General features: G+C 44.2%; 1 protein-coding gene across 2 annotated transcripts in view; it reads left to right on the top strand.

The window, feature by feature from the left end:
- Positions 1-26,257, top strand: part of LOC138249824 (disks large homolog 2) — a 3,298,389-nt gene that overhangs the window by 1,138,218 nt on the left and 2,133,914 nt on the right. The gene's annotated exons all lie outside the window — the stretch shown is intronic.

Below are 26,257 nucleotides of genomic sequence, written 5' to 3'. Positions count from 1 at the left end.
TGGGCATGAGATCATGAAACAATACCCTAGTGTGTGAATCAGCCTGTGTATATCCTGTACAGCCAGATTCCCAAATGGTGTATGTGGTGCTTGTGTTGTGCCACTGTGGTCTTTGTATGTGTATATTCCACAGAATCAACACATGTACTGTGAATGTGAGCTGCAGATCGAACCCAATGCCCTATCCATATAGTAACACAGCGAGTAGATCTGACCCCTAACCTGTGCACAAGCTAAAGAGCCAGAATCTGATCTGTGCACATGCAGCTGGGCCAAATGCCTGACATGCAAACGTAAGCTAGAGAACAAAGCTCTCCACACATGTTCCACATGTTCCATATCTTTCAAGAACCAACCCTGTGGAAAAGAGATTGAAAACCAACACCTATGTAGCACGTAAATGCTGCATAACGATCCCAATCCTTGGACATGAGCTTCAGAACCAATTAATTGACTTGTACAAATACTACTGAATGTGCTGCAGCCCTAACCTCATGCTTGTATACAAGACAGATTCTGGTTTATTCAGTTGTGTGTGTTTTGTATAAAGATAATTTTGACAGTTTGTTTGTCTTTTATGGTTTTAGGTTCTTGGGTGGCCTGTTGCTTTTCTCTACCCTCACACACCCCCATATGAGAGGGTGAATTGATTTTTAGTGTGAGGGCTTTACCTGTGGTTGTTCACCAGGCAAAAAAATGGGACTGTTGGACCTGGCCCTTTTTGAATAGTTATACTCAAACTTTTTGTCTTCTTCCTCTTATTTTTTTCTGACCTGTTTGTGTTGGCTTTATGACTCTGGGCACTTTACCACTGCTAACCAGTGCTAAAGTGCATATACTCTCTCTCTAAAATGCAATGGTGATTGGTTTCTCCATGATTGGCATATTTGATTCACTAGTAGGTCCATAGTATAGTGCACCAGGTGTGCCCAGGGCCTGTACATCAAATGCTACAAGTAAGCCTGCAGCACTGATTGTGCCACCCACACGAGGAGCCCTGAAAATATTTCTTAGGTTTGCCATTGCAGTGCCTGTATGTGCAGGTTTAAACTGCCATGTCGACCTGGCAAGTGCATCCTCTTGTCTGACCCAAACTTTCCCTTTTACTTAATGTAAATCACCCCTAAAGTAGGCCCAAGGCAGCCCCATGGGCAGAGTGCAGTGTATTTGAAAGGTAGGACATGTACTGGTTTGTTTTACATGTCCTGATAGTGAAAAACTGCTGAACTGAGTTTTCATTATTGCAAGGCCTATCTCTCCCTTAAGGTAACATGGGGAATGCCTTGAAATATCTTTTAAGTGTAATTTCCCATTGGGAGCAGATAGTGATGTAGAGTTTGGGGTCTCTGAACTAACAATTTAAAAATACTTTTTTTGGTGAAGTTGGTTTTTGAATTGCAATTTGGAAAATGCCACTTTTAGAAAGTAGCTTTTTCTTTCTTAACCATTCTGTGCCTCTGCATGTCTGTGCAATACACTTCTGGGTCAGGATGACTATTGGGCTGTTTGTTCATTCACTTTGGACATCCACAAAAAAGGGAGCCAAGGTGTGCCCTTCATATCCTGATTTCCCATCACCAGGCTGATAGGTCTTCCTGAGCTAGAGTGGTGGGAGGAGCTGACACTTGCACCTGAATAGGGCTGTGCCTGTTCTTACACAAAGCAGTCTCCAACCCCCTGGAGTGTGTCTGGGGCCAGGGCAGGGTAAGGTAGGTCTTGTGCGCTACAAAGTCTTCTCTTTGAGGTTTGCCTAATTCAAAGACAGAAATAGGTATAAGTACTGGACCTCTGACACCACACAGAACACTTCTGGACTTAGGGGATTCTGTTAGGAAGAAGAGCTGGATGCTGTAGGAAGGGCTGCCACTTTTCCTGTTGATTTGTTGTGCTGGCCTGATGCTTGCTACTTCTGTGCTGGAAGTGAAAGGACTGGGCTTTGTTTTCTACATCCTACTTTACAAGGTTCTCCAAGGGCTTGAACTGAGCTTGACTCCTATTAATGAAGTCTCAGGGACATCAAAGGCTTCCTCTGCGAGTGCCTGGGCTCTTCTGCTGAGAGTCCTGACTTGCCAAGTGGTGCCAACTCCAGTCACTGTCCCCTTGGAAGTGCAAGCTGGTGATCTAAAGGAGAAAATCCGACACACCGCAGTTGGAAAATCCACACATGGTCTGTCCCCCGGCTGAAGAATTGACACAGTGCCTGTCTCACGGCTGCAGAATTGATGCAGCTCCATCCACACAGTACATCTGGATTTTCCACGCATTGTCCCTGGGCATAAATTTTTCATCAACCCCATACTGCAGTAAGCAACCAAGGCTGCATGTCTGGAAATCTACACACATCCTTTCCTGCAAAAACAAAATCAATGAATCACCTCCCTGCCAGTAAGGAACCAATGCATCGCCTCACCTGCGAGGAAAGAATCGATGCATGACCTCTCCTGCGCAGTAAAAAATGGATGTATCGCTTTTTTGGCGCCTCACCTCCCATGCGGCCTGCATCATCTTTGTTTTTGGTGCATCCCAGGTACTTGGTGCTAAAAAGCTACAACCACTGATTCCTATGGACTAGGAGGAGTCGCACTCATTAAAACCTTAAAAAAGTGATATCTTCACTTGTGTATGTTGGATGTTTGTCATTTTAGCCTTGTTTTACTCAGGTAAATAATGGCTATTTTCTGAACTGGTGTGGGGTCCTTTTGTAGTGTTGTCACTGTGTTTCTCTGTGTGTGTGTGTGTGTGTGTGTGTGTGTGTGTGTGTGTGTATGTACAAATACCTTACACATTGCTTCTGAGATAAGCCTGACTGCTTGTGCCAAGCTACCAAAGGGTGATCAGGGGTTATCCTAGCTGTGTGACTCCCTTACCCAGACTAGAGTGAAGGTCTCTACCTGGGCATGGTGCAAACCACTACCAACTAGAGACTCCATTACTGCCCACCTAACCTCTTCAAAGTTTGATTGGATTGTGGCCATCACCTCTGCAGGGAGAGGGAGTTCATCAGTCAGACCTAGAAGCCCTGCCCCTAATCCTCTGCCTGACATGTTTGGAGTTTCAAAAAGTGCATGTTCAACATTCACAGTGCTGGTGCCGGTGACTGGTCCAATTCTTCTTTGCACTGTGTTTTTTTCTCTGAGCTAAACATAGATAGAGCTATTGTTAGCCTAACAATTTATGCCATTCACCTTTCCATTCAAACCAATCTGCCATCTATCCATCGGATTTTTAATCAGAGTGTTTTGTCATTTCCAGACCTGGTGTCACACTTTGGCAGATTCCCTGACTCTATGTCCTCTATCCTTGTGTTTTTTTGCCCGTGGTTACGCTGTCCACATGATTTGTTGCCAGTGTCCTTTGATACACAACCTGCAGAAACACCCCCTTTCTTGAAGACTTGAACTGCTGGAACATCACACTATTATGTACCACTGGTCTAGAGTCAGTCTTGTGGTCTATGCATTGCATAATTTTGTAAGAAATGGGGTTACTGGTTGGGGAGGGGTGAAACCCTAATCAAGCAGCAACCACAATCATTGGCAGGATGAAGTCACAAGCAAACCGCAAATTACCCTCTGGTGAAGCCTCTGGTAGCTTGGCATGGAGCAGTCAGGCTTAACTTGAAGAAAAGTTTTAAAACATTTGTGCAACATATCAAACAGTAATAAAGTAAAAGCATGACACAGGAAGAACCTCACACCCAATTTTGAAAAATAGAGTACCTTTCAATAAATAAATCAAGACCAAAACAACAAAAATCCAATCAGTAGAACTGCACATATGCACATTCAAGGATTTCAGTGCAAATAGTACCAAAAAGCACAAAGCGACAATTGTGGTTATCTGGTTGTGTCAGACCGGGACAAATTCACAAGTTCAGGCCAACCACGATGGGATGAGGGATGGCCTCAGAGACCCAGTTAGTTCTGCTGAACAAGAGTACCTTAAATGCTGGTTGCGGTGCAATGAAAAGTCCATGCATTGAGTTGCGCTGATCGACCTTGAGGAACCGTCTATGTGGAGCTTGCATTGTGAAGTGCTGCATCAAGATGCATCACAGAGCAACGTCAAGGACTGTCACAGGGAGCTTATAATGTGAGGTCCTGTGTCCTTGTTTAGGAAGCTGCTGGGGCATATGAAGATTTGCGTAGCAATGCTCTGGTGCTGAGGTCCAGGTGTGTCATGCTGGGCCAGTGCTTGTGAAGCCTTCGAGTCTTGCAAGCACTTGGCATTGTGATGTGCTGCACTGTGTTGAGCTGGGCCGTTTGTCAGCATCGAGATACATTGCACCGGGTCAGGCTAGCAGGGCCTCCAAGGCAATGCATGGTCCTGGGTCAGAACTGCAAAGAGCTGCGGGGCACTGAGCCAGTTGTAGGCATTGAGATGTGTCATGCTGGATCAAGCTTGTGGAGTAGTTGAAACCAAAAGCAGCCCTTCCACGAGAGTGGAAGAGTGTTGCCCTGCTATGCCATGCTATCTTTCGCCCCAGATTTGTTAGTGCTTTCTCCTGGTCACCACGGCCGCATTGGAGCTTCTAGCAGCACAACGAGAGGATAGAAGGATTCCGTAAGGAGAGGATGACGCCAACAGGTAAGTGCCTTTTCTTTTTTTTTTAGATTACTTAATTTAATTAATATTGTACCCCCATCCCGTCCACCTCACCATAAAGACAAGTCAGCTGCCACTGGCTGAAACAACGCATGGACCTGCGCCAAAGATGCCGGGAGCAAAGAAGCTTCAGGGACATCCTCATTACTCTTAGTCCTACTCGTCCTCGTCCCAGTACTAACTAAATGTGTTATTCCCCAATCCAAGAAAGGAAACAAAACAGGAAATGCTTCCTAGCCCCACCTACCCTCCAGCTAAGGCATATATACCACATACCTTAACTTAGCACTTCCTGACATGCCAAGCCCCACAAAGGCCTGATACCAGGACGGTGGGTGGGAAGTAGGACTGGGTTGAGGACAAGTAGTACTAAGAGTAATGAGGATTACTGCTATGTAATAAGGGCATTACCTCTACATCCCTCATCCTCAACCCAGTCCTAACCAATCGAGGCACACCAAAACAAAACTCTAAGGAAAAGGACTTTGTGAATGCCAAATCCAACACTTGAATGACCACACCTTGAAGACAATTGTAAGATGCAGTGATTTATTGAAACAGAAAACAACAATCAGGTCAGACAGTGGCAGCTCTATTCACTGCCTGTAAGAAACCTCTTCCAAAATTAAAGTGGGTAGGTTGTGCCCAGTTCAGGTGATAACGTTGGATAAACATGGATTCAGATGCCCAGGTACCAACACAGCAAATCTCCTCCACAGGAACAACCTTAAAAGCAGCCCAAGAGGCAGAGAGGCCTGTAGTTTAATGTGTCTGGACAGGCTCAGAACAAGGGAAACTAGCACCTTGATAAGCGAAAGAAAGAGTGTCCTTAATCCAGTGACTGAAAGCCAATTTAAAGGCTGCCTTCCCACGTCCTGCAAGATCAAACGTCGCAAAAAAATGTCAGATGTTCTAAAAGCTGCAGATCTGTCCACATATACAGATAATGCATTGTTAACATCCAGTGTGTGAAGTAAATGTTTCTCAGGAGGAGAGGGACAAAAACAAGGCAAGACAAGTTCTTGTGAAGAATGGAATTCAAAAGAAAGCAATCTTAGGAGGAAATCCTTGATCAAGTCTCATGGTATCCTCTAAAAACCATAAAAAAGGAGAACAATTTAGAGCAGTCAATTTACCCAACCGTCTAGCAGATGTAGTAGCCACCAGAAAGGTGACCTTAAAAGAAAGAAATTTAAGATCCACAAAGGACAAGGCTCATAAGGTGCAGACTGAAGAGCATGAAGAACCAGGGAAAGATCCCAGGAAGGGGCAGAGGGTTTCACCAAAGGAGTGGAAAGAAAGAAACTATGAAACAATCTGGACTCCAAAGCTTCTGTGGATTTGGAAAAAAGACAGGGTCACAAAATGCTCAGATAGCAGCACACTGACCTTTCAGGACAGACAGTGCATAACTCTTCTCAAATCCATCCACAAAAATTGGAGAATAGCAGAGACAGCACAGGTAAGAAAAGAAAAAGATCATGAAGGGAACACCAGGAATCAAAATGTGCCCAACATTCATTATAAGAGGACAGTGTAGACTTTATATGTGAACCTTGCATCACTGAAATAATATGAGTGGGCAAACCTTGCCTCAGCAAAGTCCTCTGTTTAACATCCAAGGTGCAAGTGTTAACGGAACAGGCAGGCATGGGCTCAGAAACCTCAAGGGAGATGGGACCCTTGGCAGATCCAAGGAGGGTAAACAGCTAAGCTCCACAGCAAAGGGAACTAATACCTCTGAGACCAAAAGGGGAGCACCATCACCACTTGTGCCCTGTCCTCCTGGACCTTCATCAAAAAGGGTAGAATAAGGGGAAAGGGAGGGAATGTATAGAGGAGACCTGGAGGCCAGTAGATTGACAAGACAACCTCGCCCCAAGCCCTGTCTTCTGGACTCCTGGAACAGAACAGAGGCAGAAGCAATGTTCACCCTGGAAGCAAACAGATCCAACCAGGGACACCGAACCTCCTTCAAATTAAACGAAACACCGGAGGGCACAGTCTCAGGTCTAGGGATGATGGAAATGTCTGGCTCAGGGAGTCCGCCACCTCATCGTCCACGCCCCTGATATGTTGAGAATGCTTTTTCTGAAGATGACTCTCTACCCAATGTGCAGTCAAACAAGCCACTTGATTGAGTGACTGCATGTGAGTAATGCCTTGATAATTGATGTAGGCAACCATCATCCGAGCGCACAAACACATTGCATCCAACAGATGTGGCTGAAAACATCATAAGGCTCAATCCACTGCCGACAATTTCCTCCAATTGGATGAGCATCTTGCTTCCGATGGAAGCAAGTGACCCTGGACCAACCATTGATCCAAAGTAGTTCCCCATCTTAGGGTGCTCAAATCTGTTATCAGCACAACTAGAGGAGAGGGTTTCATCAACATTGTGCTGCTGAGATTGGAGGAGTCCAACCACCGTTGCAGACTGGAGACAACTTTGCTTGCCACTGGAGTGTTTTGAGACAGGTCCACAATTTTTTGGAAATGCCGAAGTAAAGGCCTGAGATGTAGATCGACCCATTGGACTGTGAGTACTGTGGCCGCCAACAATGTCCGTAATAGAGACTGCAGCCTCATGATCCTGGAATGAGGAAGGAACAACCTGTCCTGAAGTGTATCAAATTCTGCTCCGAAAAAAAGAGCTTCTCAGTTTCTGGTTGGAAGCTGCATTTCAGAAAATTCAAGAGAAAGCCATGAGCTAGATGTTGTTGCAGTATAGGAACCAAAGGAGTATTAAGGAGCCAGTTGTCCAGGTAGAGGAATATGGATATATCCCTGGAGATGTAGATGAGCCACCAATGGAGCCACCACATTCATAAACATTCTGGGTAAGGATCGAAGATTGAAGTGTAGGACGTAATGCTGCCATTGGTGATCCATCACAGCAAACTGCAGAAACTTCTGAGACTCAAGGGTTACCCGGATATGAAGGTACGCAACCTGGGGATCCAACATGGACATGACATAACTCTTCTGTACCAACGGATTGATGTGTTGCTGGGTTTCCATGTTGAGAGGTATCTTCTGGACAATTATTTTGAGAGGTTTGAGATTGATTACTATCTGGGAACCCCCCGTCACCTTCAGGACCAGAAATATGATGAAATATACTCTTGTTATCTCTGGCCAGGTTACACCAGAACAACTGCCTTTCTCTCGAGAAGATATTGGATCCCCCATCAGCAAAGCTTGCTTTTTCACAGGGTCCTTTGGGACAGGGGTCACCACAGTGATGGAGGAGGAGGGGAGGTCTGGAACTCTATTTTGTAACCCTCATCCTGAATGTTCAGCACCCATTTGTTGGTCGTTGTGAGGTCCGAACTGTCCCGAAACAGATAGTCTCCCACCAATCATAAGTGATCCTCCAGGGGTGGTGTTGCAGGCATAGTCAGGACCTCTGCATGTCATGTCCTGGCTCAGTGTGCTGTTTCTTCTGAAACTTCCCTTGAATCCCCTTTCCTTGAAACTTCTGACTCCCTGTAGAGGGCAACTACCTGCAAGAAGGCTGCCGAAAGGACCTGGAGAAGGACACAAAAAAGACTTAGCTCATTGATGTTTATGGAAGGATAAAGAATGCTTACTCTCCTTAAAAATGCAATGTTACTTTTCCTCCAGGTCTCCGCCAAACAGGCTTCATCCCGTAAAGGGCCTTGAAATATCAAAGTAAAGATCTTGTTCCCCCGACACATAAGAGGCCCTCTTCCGTTTCGGCAAAGAAGACATCAAAGAAGACAAAGGGCCTGATTATGACCCTGGCGGCCGGCGGTAAGCTGGCGGTAACACCACCAACAGGCTGGCGGTGTTCCGCTAGAGTATTATGACTGTGGCACAATAGCCACAACCATACCGCCAGCCCCTCCACTATACCACCAGGCTACCGCCTGGCGGTCATAAACCCCAGGGCAGCGGTGCAAGCACTGCTGCCCTGGGGATTATGAGTCCCTGACCGCCAGCCTGGCCACGACGGTAAACACCGCCATGGAAAGGCTGGCGGTATGGGGGACTTGGGGTGCCCCTGGGGGCCCCTGCACTGCCCATGCACTTGGCATGGGCACTGCAGGGGTCTCCAGGAATAGCCCCTTTGCGCATTTCACTGCCCGAATTTTGGGCAGTGAAATGCGCGACGGGTGCTACTGCACCCGCTGCACATCAGCATTGCCGAGAGCTCTATTATGAGCCGGCAGCAATGTTGATGTGACTTTTCCGCTGGGCCTGTTACCGTTCGCTGGCCCAATGGAAAAGTCGAAATAGGGTGCTGTGCTGGTGGTATTCTGGCACCCGCAGCCTCGGCGGTCATTGGAAAAGAGGTTGTAATGAGGGCCAGAGTCTCCACAATAATGTTTAAATGTATCCTTCTTTCCCAGCTGGTTCTTCTTGGAAGGAAGTGGGAAGGAGACAGTAACCGTGAAGAAGAAGTTGTCAGGGAGCAGACGAGCAATGGCTTGGTTTAGCTGCCTTTTTCCAATGCTCCGATGAACAAGACACACCACCAAGTGTGCAGAGCAGAGTGAAACAAAAAGTGGTCATCCTTCAGATTTTTTATGCAGAGCGTGCGTGTGTGTATACACCAACAGCTGGGAACTATTATGGATACAATGTAGCAACAAACGATGCACAAAACAAAAAAATGTGGAAGAAGAATTCAAGACTGCCGCATGTACAATGAGGCCAACTCCAATTCAGTGCCCAGCATAGTATCTCCCCAAGAACTGGGCCATTCCAAGCATGCCAGGGCGTACAATGTAAGTGAACACTGTATGCTGCACAACAATTGCTGCCACCCCCAGTGTATTCCAACAAATGGAGCACCATGACTCCCGTGGCTGGGACCAGGATAGCAATTGCTGGAAGACAGGCTGAATGCTCTGCAACAAAGCTACCCACGTGGGGTAAACGGGAGGCAGTCAAGCACAGCAAATAGGAGTGGGATGCCCATACCAGAGTTGCCTCACTTCTCTGTTCGGTAGTGCCCTAACTCCCCCTCCCCCAGTGGGTAAACAGGGAACAGCAGGATGCCCTTTACCGCCCAGTACCCAGTGTCACTTTCACACCTGTCCACAGGATGTCACAGGAGGCCCACTGCAGATCCCGGCGTCGCCTGGCGCTCTCTCGAAGGTCCCAGGGTCCCTCTGATCCCTGCGCAGGGAGATACTCTGCAACAGGGTGGAGGTGAGCATCCCAGCAGCCACCTCAGCGTCTCCTGCAAATCCCATCGCAGACAGGAAACGAAACAGGAAGTGGTAAGGTAAGGTACGTGGTCTATATGTCTTAGCTGTAGAATGGCGGGCTAGGAAGCGTTTTCTAATTTGTTTCCAGTCTTGGACTGGGGAACAATTTATTTGATTAGCACTGAGGCGAGGTCATCTGGCGTAGAGGTAATGTATTTGTTGTGTGTGAAAAACAACCGGTTAACTGGTTTAAAAGACAATCACACTGAGTAGCTATTTTGCAAATGTTTCCATTAGTGTGAAGTTTGAAATCCTCGATTCACAACAATTGCATTATTGCTGTAAACTATGGAAATCAATTCATGGCATTCGGCTGCTAGTTGCTCAGTTTCTATAACCAAGAACTCTTCTATAATGTAGTTCAACATGATTAAATTTAGCTTTTTTGAATTGTAATGTCCATTTCTGTGTATGACTATAGGGAAAATATTTTCCTTTTTTTGTTTGAATTTATAAAGAACAATTAAAAACAGCCAACAATCAATAGTTAATATGTCATATAAATGAAATGGTACAAAGCAAATAGCATAGGATACGCACTGGAGATATTGTTTTATACATATACATATATATATATATATATATATGCAAGGAAAAATATAGACTATGATGTAAAAATTGTATAACTACATAAGAAATATGGGGGGGCGCAAATGGAAGAGAACAATATAAACAATATTTTCCCTTTTTAACAGCATATTTATGCCCTATTTAAGCACTTGTTACCCTGCTCTTTGTTCACCATAAATAACAGTTTAAGTGTATTCTGCAAATAAATCACTGGTACATTTAAAAGGCGCAGGATACTTTTCCAGGACGAGGTCCAAACAGATTTATCAAGACATCCATTAACTGGTTTTGATTACTCTATCCCCTGCTGTGGTGATTAGATCAGAATGACAGATAGGCATGTTGATTGCTTATGTCTGATCCTTCCTCTGACAGGATGGTCTGACAGGATGGCAGGAATAAAAGACCAATTACATGTTCTGAAATCGAATCATGTGTAATTAGTCTGCGCGCCTGGTAATCTGGCAGCCCGGTTACTGGATATGCTGAGATGACTGTGTGTAAGTGGTCAGAGCTAAGAAGGCCCGTTTCATTTCCAGCTCGATAAAAAAAAAGTAAAAAACCCTCCCATCATTGCGTGTCTAAAACTATTGTAGTGAGTGAGGAAGGGATACAAACCTGCCATTGCCGAAGAGTATTCAAATGCGCATTTATAGTTCTCCCTATTCCTTCGACATTTTACGTCTTTATCCGGATATAGGTCACGACTTCGACCCTCTGTTACAGTGGCCGACGACTGTGCCTATAATCCGACTTGCTATTAATTTGACTAGGAATATTTACTATTTTAACTCCAGTATTAGCCATTTGCCTCCTCAAGACTTCTCACAGTAATTGCAGGTTGCAGTAAAGGTCATGGTAATTTAATGGTCTGTTCGGATATAGTAGACTGTCGATGTAATTTATCTCTGTTGCACCTTTGCTCCACGTGTCTCGGATTGACACTATTGCTCCACAATGACTTTGTTACTTTTAAGACGTTTTGATTGATCTGATCTGGCCTGGAAATCTGATGACAGTCTGGTTATCGGATTACACAAACAATATCAGACAGGCAGCTACCAGAAAGAGCTTCTGCACCTCTATTACAGACTCGTTTTCACTTAGAAATCCGCGGTAGCAAGACTCAAATAGATCCTGTTTGTCAACAGGATGGCCAAGTCAAATATAACACTATAGGCTGCGAATTGCTTTTCTTTACTGGTGTACCGGGGAAGGGCAAATAAATACGTGGGTAGATTATTTCTAAATTATCTGAACAAATCAGTGCCTTCTACACGTGTTCCCAGTCATTTTCCTTCACCTAGAAGATTCTAGACAACTTCCCCTGTTTATTGGAAAAAAATGATATGTTAATGTGATATTCAGAACCACAAAAACGTAAATAAGGTGAATGTGTTCAATAGACACAGGAGACAAAGAAAGAAAGAAAGAAATTGTGTATTTTACAGTATCTGAGCCGAGAACTCTTGGAAGTGGTGAGCTTGCCACCCAGATAAATAGGGATGACGGTCATGGTAGCTTTGAGCTTGATCAGCTGGTTTTGAAGTTGTTGAAACTGAGGCCCTTCACGTTCCCACCTCCTCTGCATCTAGTCAGTCACCTAGTTCCATCTACTTTCCTCCTGACATTAGTAACCTGCCGAGCTACACACCAACTGTTAGAAATGGGGTCATTGGTTGACAGTCAGGTTACCCCCTGTTCAAGCAAGGACCCTCACTCTAGTCAGGGTAAAAGAGAATCACCCTCAGCTAAACCCTGCTTACCCCCGCTTACCCCCTTGGTAGCTTGGCAGAGCACTAGGCTTAACTCCAGAGGGCTAGGTGTAAAGTATTTGTACCAACGCACACAGTAACTTAATTAAATCACTAAAAAATGACAAAACACAGGTTTAGAAAAATAGAAAATATTTATCTAAACAAAACAAGACCAAAACAACAAAAATCCACAATACACAAGTCAAGTAATCAATTAAAAAGCAAAAAGAGTCTTCATGTAGTTTTAACACACACTAACACTGTTAGCGTGAAAATGTACCTTGAGTGTGTCAAAAATAACCCCACACGGGAGAGTGTGCGTCAAAAAGGGCTTGCGATGCGTCGATTTCACTCATGAGCGAGACCTTGTGATGTTTCTCCTTTCGTCGGGTCGGGTCCGCAGGAGAGCGATACGTCGATCCAGTCAGCACTCTCGGGTCCGGGCAGGCCTTGTGTCATTTGTACACGCCCAGCGGCGTTTGCGGCGGAAATCCAGCTGCACGATGAACCGAAAACCACGCAGCGTGGGTTGCGATCTCCCAGCCTCCATCAGCGATGCTGCGCGTCATTTCTCCAGCTCCGCGCATCGATTCTTTGGTCGCATTGCAGGCGAGCAACGATTTTCAGCCGCAAAGCTGCAGCGCGTAGTTTCTTCAGCCGTAGATCGGAGTCTTGTCGATCTTTTCCCCGCACGGCGTTCTGTGCGTGGATTTCTTCCTCTTAGGCTGCCAGCTTCTCCTTTCAGGGTCCCAAGAACTGGATGGGCCCCATAGGCCGAGTAGGAGTCTCTCCAGAGACTGCAGGTGCTGGCAGTGAGAAGTCTTTGCTGTCCCTGAGACTTCAAACAACAGGAGGCAAGCTCTAAATCAAGCCCTTGGAGAGTTCTTTTTTAAGCAGGCATATACCACAAAGTCCAGTCTTTGTCCCCTTGCACAGGCAGAAGCAGCAACTGCAGGATACCTCCACAAAGCACAGTCACAGGCAGGGCAGCTCTTCTTCCTCAGATCTTCAGCTCTTCTCCAGCCAGAGGTTCCTCTTGATTTCCAGAAGTGTTCTAAAGTCTGTGGTTTTGGGTGCCCTTCTTATATCCAATTTCTCCTTTGAAGTAGGCCTACTTCAAAGTAAAGTCTCCTTTGAATGTGAAATCCTGCCTTGCCCAGGCCAGGCCCCAGACACTCACCAGGGGGTTGGAGTCTGCATTGTGTGAGGGCAGGCACAGCACTTTCAGGTGTGAGTGACCACTCCTCCCGTCCCTCCTAGCACAGATGGCTCATCAGGATATGCAGGCTACACCCCAGCTCCCTTTATGTCACTGTCTAGTGTGAAGTGCAACCAGCCCAACTGTCAAACTGACCCAGATAGGGAATCCACAAACAGACAGAGTCACAGAAATGGTATAAGCAAGAATATGCTTACTTTCTAAAAGTGGCAATTTCAAACACACAATCTTCAAATCAACTTTTCTAAAAGATGAATTTTTAAATTATGAGCTCAGAGACCCCAAATTCCACATGTCCATCCGCTCCCAAATGGAATCTACACTTTAATCAGAATTAAAAATAGCTCCTATGTTAACCTATGAGAGGGACAGGCCTTGCAACAGTGAAAAACGAAAATTATTTCACTGTCAGGACAGATAAAACACATTACTATATGTCCTGCCTTAACCATACACTGCACCCTGCCCTTGGGGCTACCTAGGGCTTACCTTACGGGTGTCTGACATGTAAGAAAAGGGAAGGTTTATGCCTGGCAAGTGGGTACACTTGCCAAGTCGAATTTACAAGTAAAACTGCACACACAGACACTGCAGTGGCAGATGATTACAGAGCTACTTATGTGAGTGGCACAACCAGTGGTTCAGGCCCACTAGTAGCATTTGATTTACAGGCCCGGGACCTCTAGTGCACCTTACTAGGGACTTACTAGTAAATCAAATATGCCAATCATGGATAAACCAATCAACAATACAATTTACACAAAGAACATATGCGCTTTAGCACTGGTTAGCAGTGGTAAAGTGCTCACAGTTCAAAAGCCAACAGCAACAGGTCAGAAAAAATAGGAGGCAGGAGGCAAAAAGATTGGGGATGACCCCCCATAAGCAAAAAAATCCAACACCAACCATTCCCTTCCACCTTGAAGATGAGCGGAGAGGTATCAGCTTCCTACAAAGTATTGGAAATAGTATATAGAGTGGTCCACAGTTAGTTGCCATACAACAGTGCCAACATAGGGACCTATTATACACCCTCAGGAATTTATCATTCATGAACTAGAAGTTGCTGAGTAGAGCCAAACCAGCTAGTCAGCATCTTGATTTCAATCCCTATACCCTTTAGGCCACCATTACTGAAACACATGAGTCTGGAACAAAAGAATAATTGATGTAGTTCGCTGTATGAAAACTGTAAGTAGGTCTTCCTTAATGTAATACAATGCATAATTGTAGTATTGTTGTTTTCTCTTTGGTACTGTGTTGCTATCTCTTAATCACAAAACAGCTCATTTGTTCCACACCTCCCTCATCTTGACGGTTTATTTATTCCATCAATTCTCACTATCTTTCCTTATGTGTGCATGTATGACAATGTGGTGGAAATGTTATGCAACAAGTTGTGAAATAAATAGTATGGCTAAACAAGCCAGTAGAGTTTCATTAGGGTGAACGTTATGCAGCCATTTGTCTTCATGTCCTTAAAGAGACGTGCTATGATGTGCAGGATGCACTTAATGGGGGCCATTTTGGAGCATGGGAAGCCTCGCTGCAATATATTGCCCATGTCAAGATGCAAGAATAGGGGTATTCATTAGCATGTGCTTCGGGGTAAGTCAGTCCCGGTGACGTATGATCATGAAAATCAGTATTCCTGGAGTTGGTGCAGGTCGATGTCCATCCTCTTCCTGGTCAATAGTGGGGCAAGGTGTATTGTTTGTAGAGCCTTGTTGATTCTCTAGCCTCAATGCTAGACAACTCCCTTGTTGGTCATGGATAATTTGATGCTCTCATTCCTCCTCTATGCTATTATTTTTGGTTGTGGGTTGTTCACATTCTTCTCTACATTACGCATCTTTTGTTCTTCAAAGGTGGATGAGCTTAGTTGCATTGGGGCGCTTCCTAAGGTGTTATTAGAGGCATCCTGTTGATTGTGCATTGACTGTTCCTCATGTTTGTACTGTTTATTTTCCTCCTTTGCTTGTGCCTTTGAGTGGGGGATCAAGTTAGGGCTTGTTTGCACTGGGACATTTCCGAGGATATTGGTAGGCTAATCTTCCTGTGAGCTCTAAGTAATTTTTCGAATTTTCTACCTTTAACCTGACCCCTCTCTTTTGTTGTGTCATTTGATCTCTGCAGTGTAGTAAACAATCTGGGTTGAATGTTGTATGTTAGCTTTTTATTTCTTGGACCACTACAATTGTTTCTTTTCCCATCATGACAGGAGTCTATCAGAGTTCATGGCCTTCTCCAGTACATTATTGTTCATTTTCAGCGTATCTGCAAAACTTGTGGGAGGAGTTGCTCTACTCTCTTTGCGGTCTTCTCTTTGAGGGTTCTGGTTGACCTCAAGGTTTATAATGTGCGTGCCTGCTTCACTCACCGGGACTCTGAGTTAGTTCTATTTATTCTTACTAATGTCCCTTTGCCGGTCCTTACTTTTTGCTCCTTCCCATGATGACGCATTCTTTAAACTGCCCATTGACCTGTATTGTTCACCCGGTTCGGTGTGCATATGGCTCCCAGTGGAGCTTGCCGTAGGATTATTGCCTGCATGTTCCAAAGCCTTCCCTTTTGTTCGATTGTCTCGCTAAGATGTCTCTCTGCAATATCTAGTGCTGGGCTCAGCAGTTTCTAAGTGATTCCCTAGAGTTGTCAGCAGCTCAGGAAGTGTGGCTAATTTATCTATTATAGCGCCTTCAGCCATTCCATCTTCTTCTTTATCTGTTTTTACACAGGAATCTAATTTCGCCTTAAGCATGTCCAGTTTCTTGTCAAGCATTAGCACACTGTGGGCAAGCATTTGTATAAGTTCTACTTATATTTGTAACTTATAGGACTGCCATGTGAGAACTTTGACAGCTGCTGGTAAGGAGGTGTTGATGGTGTTTATGATAATATTAGGAATATTTTCATGCTCCACAGTATTTTGTGGGGGGCTATCCCCTAAAGATTTAGCCCCCAAACCCTCCTCGGGTGAGGCTAGGCTCAGCCCTATCAATACTTACATTATCTCCCACTCTGGGTGGCTCCAATATGTGCTTCTCAGGGGTTGCAAGATTTGGTGGCTTAGAAGCTTTCCAGGGACCCGTGTGGACCTGTTCATGGGCATTGTGTGAGGACCGCCCTGCCTCCTTAACATTGTCTATCATGGTGGAGCATTCCAGGTTAGTTCTCTCCATCTCCATAGGCTGCAGTTGCCCAGTCTCAAATTGATGGTCAAATGATTGATGTACATGGGACATTATTGTCTGCCTCCTTGGCAGTCCATCAGAGATTCCTCTAATAGGTTCATCAATTTGGCCTATCTTGTCCATCTGTATGAGATCATAGTCCGGCCCTTATACCAATGTCTTCAGTACTTGTTGTTGAAGATAGATCTATAATCTCTGTGGACTCCTGGAGTGCTCTTAAGTGAAACAGGGGGTATTGTGAACTTTTTACTCTTTAAATGTTCGCGGTCTCCCATTGTCTCTAATATTTTAGTTGTCTTGGGGACAGGACTGGTTTCAAGAGAGGATAATGTGTAGATAGTCTTCCTTGTTCCAGCAGACGCGGGGACTGACTTTCTCCTCACATGACAAGTGTCTGCCACTTCTCTCTTACATGACCAGCTACCTGTGTCACTGTGTGCTGCCATTTCATGCCATTGTCAGGTAAATTGCCCTGCTTAGTGTTTTCAGGGTGTACCAGCAGCTATCTCTTGTCACCTCTTCCCTTCACCATAGTTTTTGGTCTCAATGTTGTTCTCCTCTGGTCCCTTCTTGCCTTGGTGTTATCCTTACATGTCTCAAAGACCCTGTGGGACACCTTCCAACTTGCGCTGAATACTGAAACCCACCAGGCTGCGGACCTCGTCAGTCTTGTCATCGGGTGCATTAATATTGCTTCTGGCAGGTTTGCTACCATTGGTGCGGTCAATGCTAGGTACTTGTGCTTGTACGTGTACTTGAACTTGGTCAAGGCTATGTGCTTGTACTTATGCTTGTTTTTGATGGTAGTGGAATTTGGTGGGGGTTTTAATGTAAGTGTTTAATGTGGTATTCTCACAATACCGGCTCAATACCAGAGGCAGCAGGTACTATCGCTGCCTTTTTGTTGCCTTTTTGTTCTAGTACTCTTATATATTATGACGGTGCCTCCTCAGATAATACCTCACTCTAACTGAGCTGAGATAGCTATCCTGCCAAATCTCAGGCTGATAGGCAGGCAGGATATTAGGTGAACATGCAGGGAGAGACCCCACCCAGGCTGCAAGTTGGGTCATTTCTACTGGGGGCGCTACCTCTGCAACAAGGCTTCGCTCGGTGCCATGCCACTACGGCCACCCTCCAGCTCTGAAACTCTTTGTCTTTCTTACCTTGTTAAGAATCAAGTCCAAGGAGTCCAAGTAACATTGTTTCTAAGTAACTTTGGGTCCAATGTACAAATCCCTTTGCTAAAACATCTGAAATTTGCTGACCAAGAATAAGTCCAAGGTGTCGAGCTCATTTAGAACTTTTCAAGGAATCACAAAAGTGTCCTTGATCTCCCAATAAAATCACAAGCAGTCATACATTTCTTGGAGTGCTCAAAGGTATAAAGTAAATACACATGCAGGATTTCCACTAGATAATTCTATATGTATAATTCTCTCTCTGGAGACACACTTACTCATGATGTTGACAGAAGAAAAGGGGTGTGTTTCTGGAACCAATTACAGCATTATTGAAGGTTTATGGATGGTCAATATCCCCCTACTTTTTGTGCATTATTCCCTTACAGCCCAACTATTACCCTTGAAGTTTATTCAAACAGTAATTCTGCAATGCTGACAGGATTTCTGTGACCAAAAGTGTATCTAACTGAGGTATATGCAGACCAAATCTGATTCAGTTCTTGATTGGTATTTAACTAGGGGCAAGCAAAAGATTTATCTTCACATGTGATTTGTGGTAAAATTGAAAACTTCACATTTGTGAAAGCAGGAACAGTTTTATGAGTCTGTCTGACTTTGCTGATGCAATGTTTCAGTGCCTGCAACCCCGCACGCACAAACTGGATGTTTTTTGGAAGGATGTCCTGCCGTCATGGGTAGACTATTTCTGCAGAAGGTAAGTTGGCCAGAGGTAGGCCTTGATAACAAGGGGCCTGGCCCTTCAAGGGAGAAAGAGCCCAGATATGTCTTCAGGAATGGAGGGGCTAGAGTAATGTTGCCTGAAAAAGAGGGTATTGTGATGGGTGGAACAGGAGAAATGACAGTGGTAGGTGGCCTGATAGGGATTCTATCGCTTAGTGGAAGAAGTCCCATTGCAGGCGCTTGGAACAGTGAGAATGATTTCCCGCTACTGCAAACTGACATTCAAACTACCACTCTCCAAAAAAAAAAAAAAAAAGTTTCATACCTTCCATACAATGCAAAGATTTAAATACAATTACAAAGGTCCAGGTTCATGGCGGACTTTTAAACTTCAATCACCCTTACATTTTATTTTACATCATTATAATCGATTGCCTTAAGAGTTAGGATATCTCATACTAGGCCTGCCCTTTACACCTATGAGTCTGGTAAAATGTACAGCTTTAGTGGAAGTCACATTGAAGGGTAGGGTAAGAAGCAATGTGAACAAATCCTTGGTAATAGGCCTGCAAATTGACGCTAAAGTCGTTTTATTTTGTAGTAATCCACTAACAGCAGGTAAACACTTGATGTAAACCCTGATGGGATTAAATATCTGTAATCAAGTTTTCTACCTCCAGCCACAGTAGAATTCTAAAACATTTAAGTCAGGGACATCTAAAGGATTTTGGGGGCCCTGGACCAAACTTATTTATTTTGTGGGCCCCTGTTTAGAACAGCTCTGAATTTATGAACCAAACTCAGCTCTTTCATGCCCTCAGTGGCCAGGTCACTGACAGTACATAGGCACACTCGGCCAAATGCTTTGTGTTTACATCTAACATTCAGGGATAGTGATGTAAGTTTTCATTATTATAACACAACAGCAACTCATTGATATTGTTACAAATATTCTTTGTGATCCCCCTCCAATTTCTTCTATGTGAGATCCAGTCCTGATCATCTAAAAGCAACTTTTTTTATGGATGTTGCCTGATCTTGAGAAACAAACGTTTCTCTGCAAAATGTCTGCAATAAACTTATATCACCCACATTAAAAATAAATTAAAGGTTAAAGATATCTAAAATAGTCTGTTTATGAATTATTTAAGGTCAATAGGGCAAGAGACTGCAGAAGAGAGTTGGCTGTATCAGGGGGGCTGTTTAAAAGCTGGGGCCCTGGTAGTGCTTAATTTGAGTTGGTGGTTTCCGGCCCTTAATTGCCAACACTAGCACTTATGACAGTCTGCCACAAGATGGCGATGTCTGGCTAATTTAGAGATGACCACAACAACAGTTAATTGTTCATTTCAATATACATTAAAAATCACTATTACTTCCAGCCCAAGCCATTCTTTTAGCTCTGGGGCTTGAAATAGTCCAAATTGTCACACTTGTAGGAGTGCGAAGGGAAATAGTTGTGTTGTTAGTATCGTTTGGCAGCATGGCAGGTACAATGTATAGTGCAAGCTGCAGGGGCCTCCTGGCAAGAGTCTTGCACTTACTTTTTAATCATGAGCAGCATCAGGATTGTCTGGGAGCGCCCAGCCAGGGCGCTCACAGGCAGACTGGGAGCCTGTGCAGGCTCTCTGTGTTGCCGGGCTTGAGAGAGGCTACTGTGCATGTATGTTTGCTCGGCTCGAGACAGCCGGCCAAACATAGATGCGTAGTGAAGGGGAGTGCTGAGCACTCCTCCTTATTGCTCGTCACCCCCTGTGGCCCTGCCCATTTTCCACAAAAATGATAATAAACAAAGTTCATTATCGTTTTGGTGGAAAACGTTTGCAGCAGTTGCTGGCGGGGGGGGGGAGGCGACGCTCCTTAAAACGTCCCTGGTTTAACTACCATTCAGCACCAGCAGTTCAGAAAACTCTACATTTTTCACCGTAGATGCTTCTCTGTACCACACGCCGAGGACAGAGGTAACACGGGGTGGGCGCTAGGACACCTGCCACTCAGTCTGATGAACAGTGCGATGCTGCTTCATAATAACAGTGGTATCATTTTAATTAAGACCCCGCTGCCCGGCGAAATGAAAGTACGCTTAATCATCTCTGTCTCTTGATTAGCCCAGGCGGGCAGGCGGCATGAGAAAGGAGAGGGCGCATCACATCATGGAGACGTATTGCTTCTGCGCAAAATCTTTCCCCTTGATTAAAAATGTTTTTTTCAGTTAAACTGCGAGTTCTGCTTGGTTTACTTTGAAGAAGAACCAGGCCTTAAATGCACATGGACTCGAGCCTTGCTCTGCACTGCTTCTAAACACCATTACTGGTCGGTCCGCAGCCTGTGCCAGGCAAGAGTTACTTGGCTGCAGCCATGGTGAAAATGCACTAATTGTTGTGATTAAACATTAATGAACGTTTTAAGCAAAGACTACAGAATTATTAGTCCATTTAAACAAGCACAAGCAAGTGTTCGTAGCATTTCTTCAATCGAAGTTGGTGAGGGGGGTGACTACCAATTGTTCTTGGAGGGGGTGGGCCACATTCCTTTCTTGACATAGTATTCATCTAAGAAATGCATACAAAGCCTTACAAATATTGTACATTGGACTAAAGTATGGGGTTAGATTTCTAACCTTAGAGAATGCGACAAAACATTCAGGCATTACCTTTGATCCGTAGGGTTGCTTTTCTGTCTCTGCAAACACCTACTGATTTTCATGTTTATTTGTCTACGCAGTGTTTAAGATTTTGAAAGATTGTATTGCGTGGACTAATGCACACTCAGGAGGGATCTCTGTGTGACTTGAAGGACATAGATTTAAATCCAGAGGTTTTGCTCGGCCTCTTAGCTTTTTAAGTGCCATTAATTCAGATGAGATAGTGAGGCCTAGAAATGTATTGACAATTATTTTGAAATAGTTATTATAGTTGTCTCCGTGTGTTTTACCTGGGTTTAACCTATTTTGAATGCACTGGGGAATTGATTGTGTGTTTTCGAATTGTTACATTTAAATATAGGATTTATAGGTTTATAGGTTTACAGCGAAAGATGCAATGCTACCACGACTATAGCACACATGTGCTTTGCAAGTTTATCACCGCGGTGCCAGGTTGTGCTACATGTAGGGATTACTCGATGCCTTGCGTGTTGTGAATGCGCCCTGCTGTGGTATGTTCTGTTACAGATTACCTACAACAGTAACTACACTCTAATGTTACAGCGACACAAGGGGGGTTGCAGCATTGCACAGCATTGTGGCCAAGATGTGCACAGCATTGATTGCTTCTGCCTGGAGCAAGGATGCTGTCAAGTTGCTCTGCGAGTTGAGTCATCTATTGACGAAGAGCTACCAGCCCAGCAGATAATGCTGAGCTGCAAAGCTGTGCCGGCTCCCACAGTGCACCGTGAGTAACAGCTGGCAGAGCTGCTAGCGGTCCACGGGAAGAGGCTTCACATCTGCTGGGAAGAGCAGAGCTTTGATCAAGGAAACACGGAGGCAACGACGGTGTCATGAATGCATATCTGACCAAGCAGCACAGCTGCTGCCGGGGGTCCGAGGGGATGGACGGTGGCCGGACCATGTCCGCTTGCGGCTGGCAGCAGAGCCCCCAAGGCACTTACTATCAGACTCAGACCCTGCCTTCTTCCGGAACTATGGGACCAGCACATAGTAAGGCGAAGTTCGTCGCTTTGTGGGACGGGGCGAGGAGGAGCCCCAGCAAAATGACAAAGAAGAACAATAGGGTCGCAGCGGAGTGGTGGTCCGAGTGCAACTGCCCCCATGGCTGGTACGGAACACTACAGGTAAGTCCTAAGGTAAATGCATTTTTGGAGGCTTCAAACAAACTTTAACCATGAGGGTTTGCAAGCTTTATGAAAACGTGGATTCGTTTATATACTTCATTGATATTACAGGTGATGCACAGGAATAAACTGAGTTTTGTAAAAAAAAAAAAAAAAAAATCTTTGCATTCTCTATTTTCTAATTTAGATTCTGAGTAAAGTAACACTATAGTGGTTATGTCAAGTGAGCCTATTAAAAAACACAACATTTGTCCTTTCTCCGAACGTGTAGCATCTTAATGCAGGGTTTAGTATTTATGTATCTTGTGTTTACCACTCAAAATAGCAAATGTGGAGCAAAACCACAAGTATTTAAGTGCAGGGCTTGCAGATTGGGCAAATATATGTGCAGCAGGCAGGTGAACCCCTCACTTATCTATCGATCAATAATTGCCTTCATATGTCAATCACTTGCCAGCTGCGTAGTAATAAGAATATCTCTTCTTTCCCATCCTATTTCGTAACTGTGTCTGATGGAAGTCGTAATAGTATTGTTTACTTGAAAAATAAAAACCTTTCCTTAAAATATGCTAACATATTACAATACAGTGCACTCGACAGCATTACAAAAAATAGATTTCCACAAAAAAACAAAAGTCACGTTCATCAGTCACCATAAAGAGATGTGAAAGTGCTTAAATCTAGAACTCTCTTTCCTTCAAGCAGTTAGCGTTAATATACATTGGCGCGTGCTAACATCAAGCTAATATTTTACAACACCTAAAATCATCCAACCTGGCAGACCAAATTAAAGCAGTTTATGCGTATGAAGGTCGATATCTATTTGAAGGTCGTGTAAAAGTGGAGATATCTAAGAGCGTTTAAGCGTCATTCTTCAGATCAGAACTTATTTTCTCTGTCTCATATCATGATTTAATGTGCTTGGTTCCATTTTCAAACGTTTTTTAGTGTCTTAAAAAGCAGCAAATACATTTTTCATTGAAGGTGTACATCATGGAATATTATGTGCTCTGTGAGCTGAATAAAGTTTTGCAATGTTCCAGATGCTTGTTAAACATCTGCATCAATATTGCCGCTTAGACAAAGGCACATTTTGCATCACTTCTGAGCACCCTTTTAGTTTTAGTATTTGGTTGTTGTTAGTTAACAGAATTTGCGCCAAGACTCTGCAAAGTGATAATTTTGGTTATTGGTTTTTAAAATGGGAAACATCTTTTCTTAAGAAGTTAGGTTCAATATGTTGATGTAACTGACGCCAAATCTATGGTAGCCACCTGATCCTTGACTATATGTGCATTATTTTCTATAAAAAAAAATACGTTTGACCAAAAGCTTGGAAAATGTATACTTTGTATGTTCCTTAACTCTCTCTCTCTCTCTCTCTCTCTCTCTCTCTCTCTCTCTCTCTCTCTCTCTCTCTCTCTCTCTTTCTCGCTCCCTTTCTCTCTCTCTCTCTCTCTCTATATATATATATATATATACGTATATATATATATATATGTGTGTGTGCTGCATGTATGAATCCGATATTTTTCCTTTGCTTGTTGCTCTTACATTTATTCCAATATCTATCTATCTATGAGTGCATTCAAATGTGTCCCTAAAAGTTGCCATTAATCTGTCATGGGAAATGGGGATACATTTTCATTTGCTATCTTCTTGTGTATTTGACATATTCGTCTTTTGCCATTTTGATAAATAGATTGATTGTAGTTTTAATCAGCATGTAATATACTTTTTTAAAGATAATAATCCGAGATCTGTGCGTGTTGGTATTATCAAATATACGGATGTAAATTAGCAATACGCAAAATCTGAACTGAAGGTTTACTTTTCTGCCATTGTAAATGAAAAGTATTCCTAGTGATTGTGCTCAGAATGCGAAAGGGTAATGTCACCTACTTGTTTTGCAGTATTACCTGCAAGCTATGTTAATTAAAACACAATCCCTATCAAAGGCACATTTTTCCTAGGGTTTTGTTATGTTCTACGCTTTATTATAGCATGCAACCTATGTTCAGCATCATTGGGGTTTGGTGTCTTGCCTTGATTTCTACAATTCCGACATAGACTGATTTATTGACTTCGATGTCTACTAAGTGGGTGCTTCAGTTGTTGTGTGCAATAGGTGTGTTCTAATAGTTAATAGATCCACCCACTGATTATAGAGTGCAGTGAGCTGGCCAGATGTCTTGCCAAAAGAGATAGCTGCTCTGTAAGTCACTTACCTCACTTGACATGTTGTGTGAGTGCATTGACTGTGGCTTCATTTATATTGACAGATATGCTATAAGTACACCTAAAACGTCATACATTTGGTCTTCATGGACTGAGAAGAATGGTGGATCTGACACTGCAGAATCACATTTTTGGATAAGACAGCTCAGCATTAGAGACCATGATGTACTGATACCAGTCTGCAGGGCTACAGGATCAGGAGAATATTGTGTGGCATGCTAGGATTGTACTACTGAATATTGACACCAACAATACTCTGGCATACTACTGTCGAGGACAGTATATCAGGGGACAAAATGCTGAAAGATAAGTGCATTTAGGAAAATGTATATTTAGTGTCCCCAACTCCACACCCATATACTTTAAGGTACATGTACCGCATAGGAACATAAGTGTGGAGTTAGGTATAGCAAACCTAGACATACTTACCTGTTAATAATGTGTCTCTCAATATTCTGTCCCTTCTGTATTGTTGATTTCTTATTAGGGGAGGGGAGGGTACACCAATGCTAGAAATGTAAAAATTGTATGACCTACCATGCTGAGCATTGCGTAAATACTGTAATGACTTAAAACAGCCAATGTGCACCTTCTGACTTTGTCTTATTCCCCACACATTTATCAGGGCACTTTTATATTATCCTAATTTCCTGTACCTCAATTCGTGCCTCAGGGTACTGTTCGCAAAGTAGGTTTTTCTGTCTAATTGTTTTGGCCACCCAGCGGCTCAAGAGAAACTCTATGCATTACATACCTAAGATTTATTAAGCAACAAATCCTCATACGTGGTCTTGCATTTTTCCACCAACCATAACCTGACATTGCTCAGGAACTAAATAAACACCACATTTCTCTCTATTGGAAGGTTAGATCAACTCTTTCTAGAATGGGGCACGTCTATGACTGCTACAAGACTGGCCAAGGGTAAACGTCCTAAACCACGCGTTTGAACAACGCAGATGTTTCCCACGCAAGCGAAACCACGCTTGCCGGAACAACAACTGCCTTTTTTTGTGCCTTAACAACGCATATGCTGAACTATGCATATGCGTGCTTAAGACACAGAAAAAGGCAGAGTGAATCAGGAGCGGACGCGGTGAGGTAAGTGGAGCTGGGGCAGAGTTGAGGGACGTTTTTAGGGGTGGGGTGGATTTAGGGCTTGGGGTGGGCGGGAGGGTTAGGCTATTTTTTTGGGGGGGCAGTGGTGTGGGTTTGGGTATTATTTTTTTTTTTTAAGGCTCAGGGTGGGGGGCGGGTAGTTTATTTTTTAGGGGTGGGGAAGGTTTAAGGAAGGGCAGGAGGAGGGAGGAGAGAAGAGGAGGAAGGCTCAGGAGAGGACACGGTGAGGTAAGTGGGATTGGGACAGGGTTGGTGGGTTGTTTTTAGTGTTGGGGAGGATTTAGGGCTTAGCGTGGGGAGGTCGGGGTAGTTTAGTTATTGGGGGGAAGGTTTTAGGGCTCAGGGTGGGTAAGGGGTGTTGTAGTAGTTCAGTTTAAAGGGGCAGGGGTGGGTGGTCGGGGTAGTTTTTTGTTAGGGCTGGTGAGGGGGTTGGGGTAGTTTGGTTTTTAGGTGCAGGGTTGAGATAGTTTTTTTTGTGGTTAGGGTGGGTGGGGGGTCAGGGTAGTTTAGTTATTAGGGGTAGGTTGTAGGGCTCAGGGCAGGGGGATCGAGGTAGTTGTGAGGGCTGGGGCAGCTTTTTAGGGCTCTGGCCCGGGGGGTGGGGTAAGGATTTAGGGTTCAGGGCTGGAGGAAGGGGCAGTTTGCAGGGCTGTGGACA

This window comes from Pleurodeles waltl, chromosome 8 (assembly GCF_031143425.1).
Source record: "Pleurodeles waltl isolate 20211129_DDA chromosome 8, aPleWal1.hap1.20221129, whole genome shotgun sequence".
NCBI classification, from domain to species: domain Eukaryota; kingdom Metazoa; phylum Chordata; class Amphibia; order Caudata; family Salamandridae; genus Pleurodeles; species Pleurodeles waltl.
Note: the sequence above shows the minus strand (reverse complement) of the source record. Positions and strands in the feature narration are given on the sequence as shown.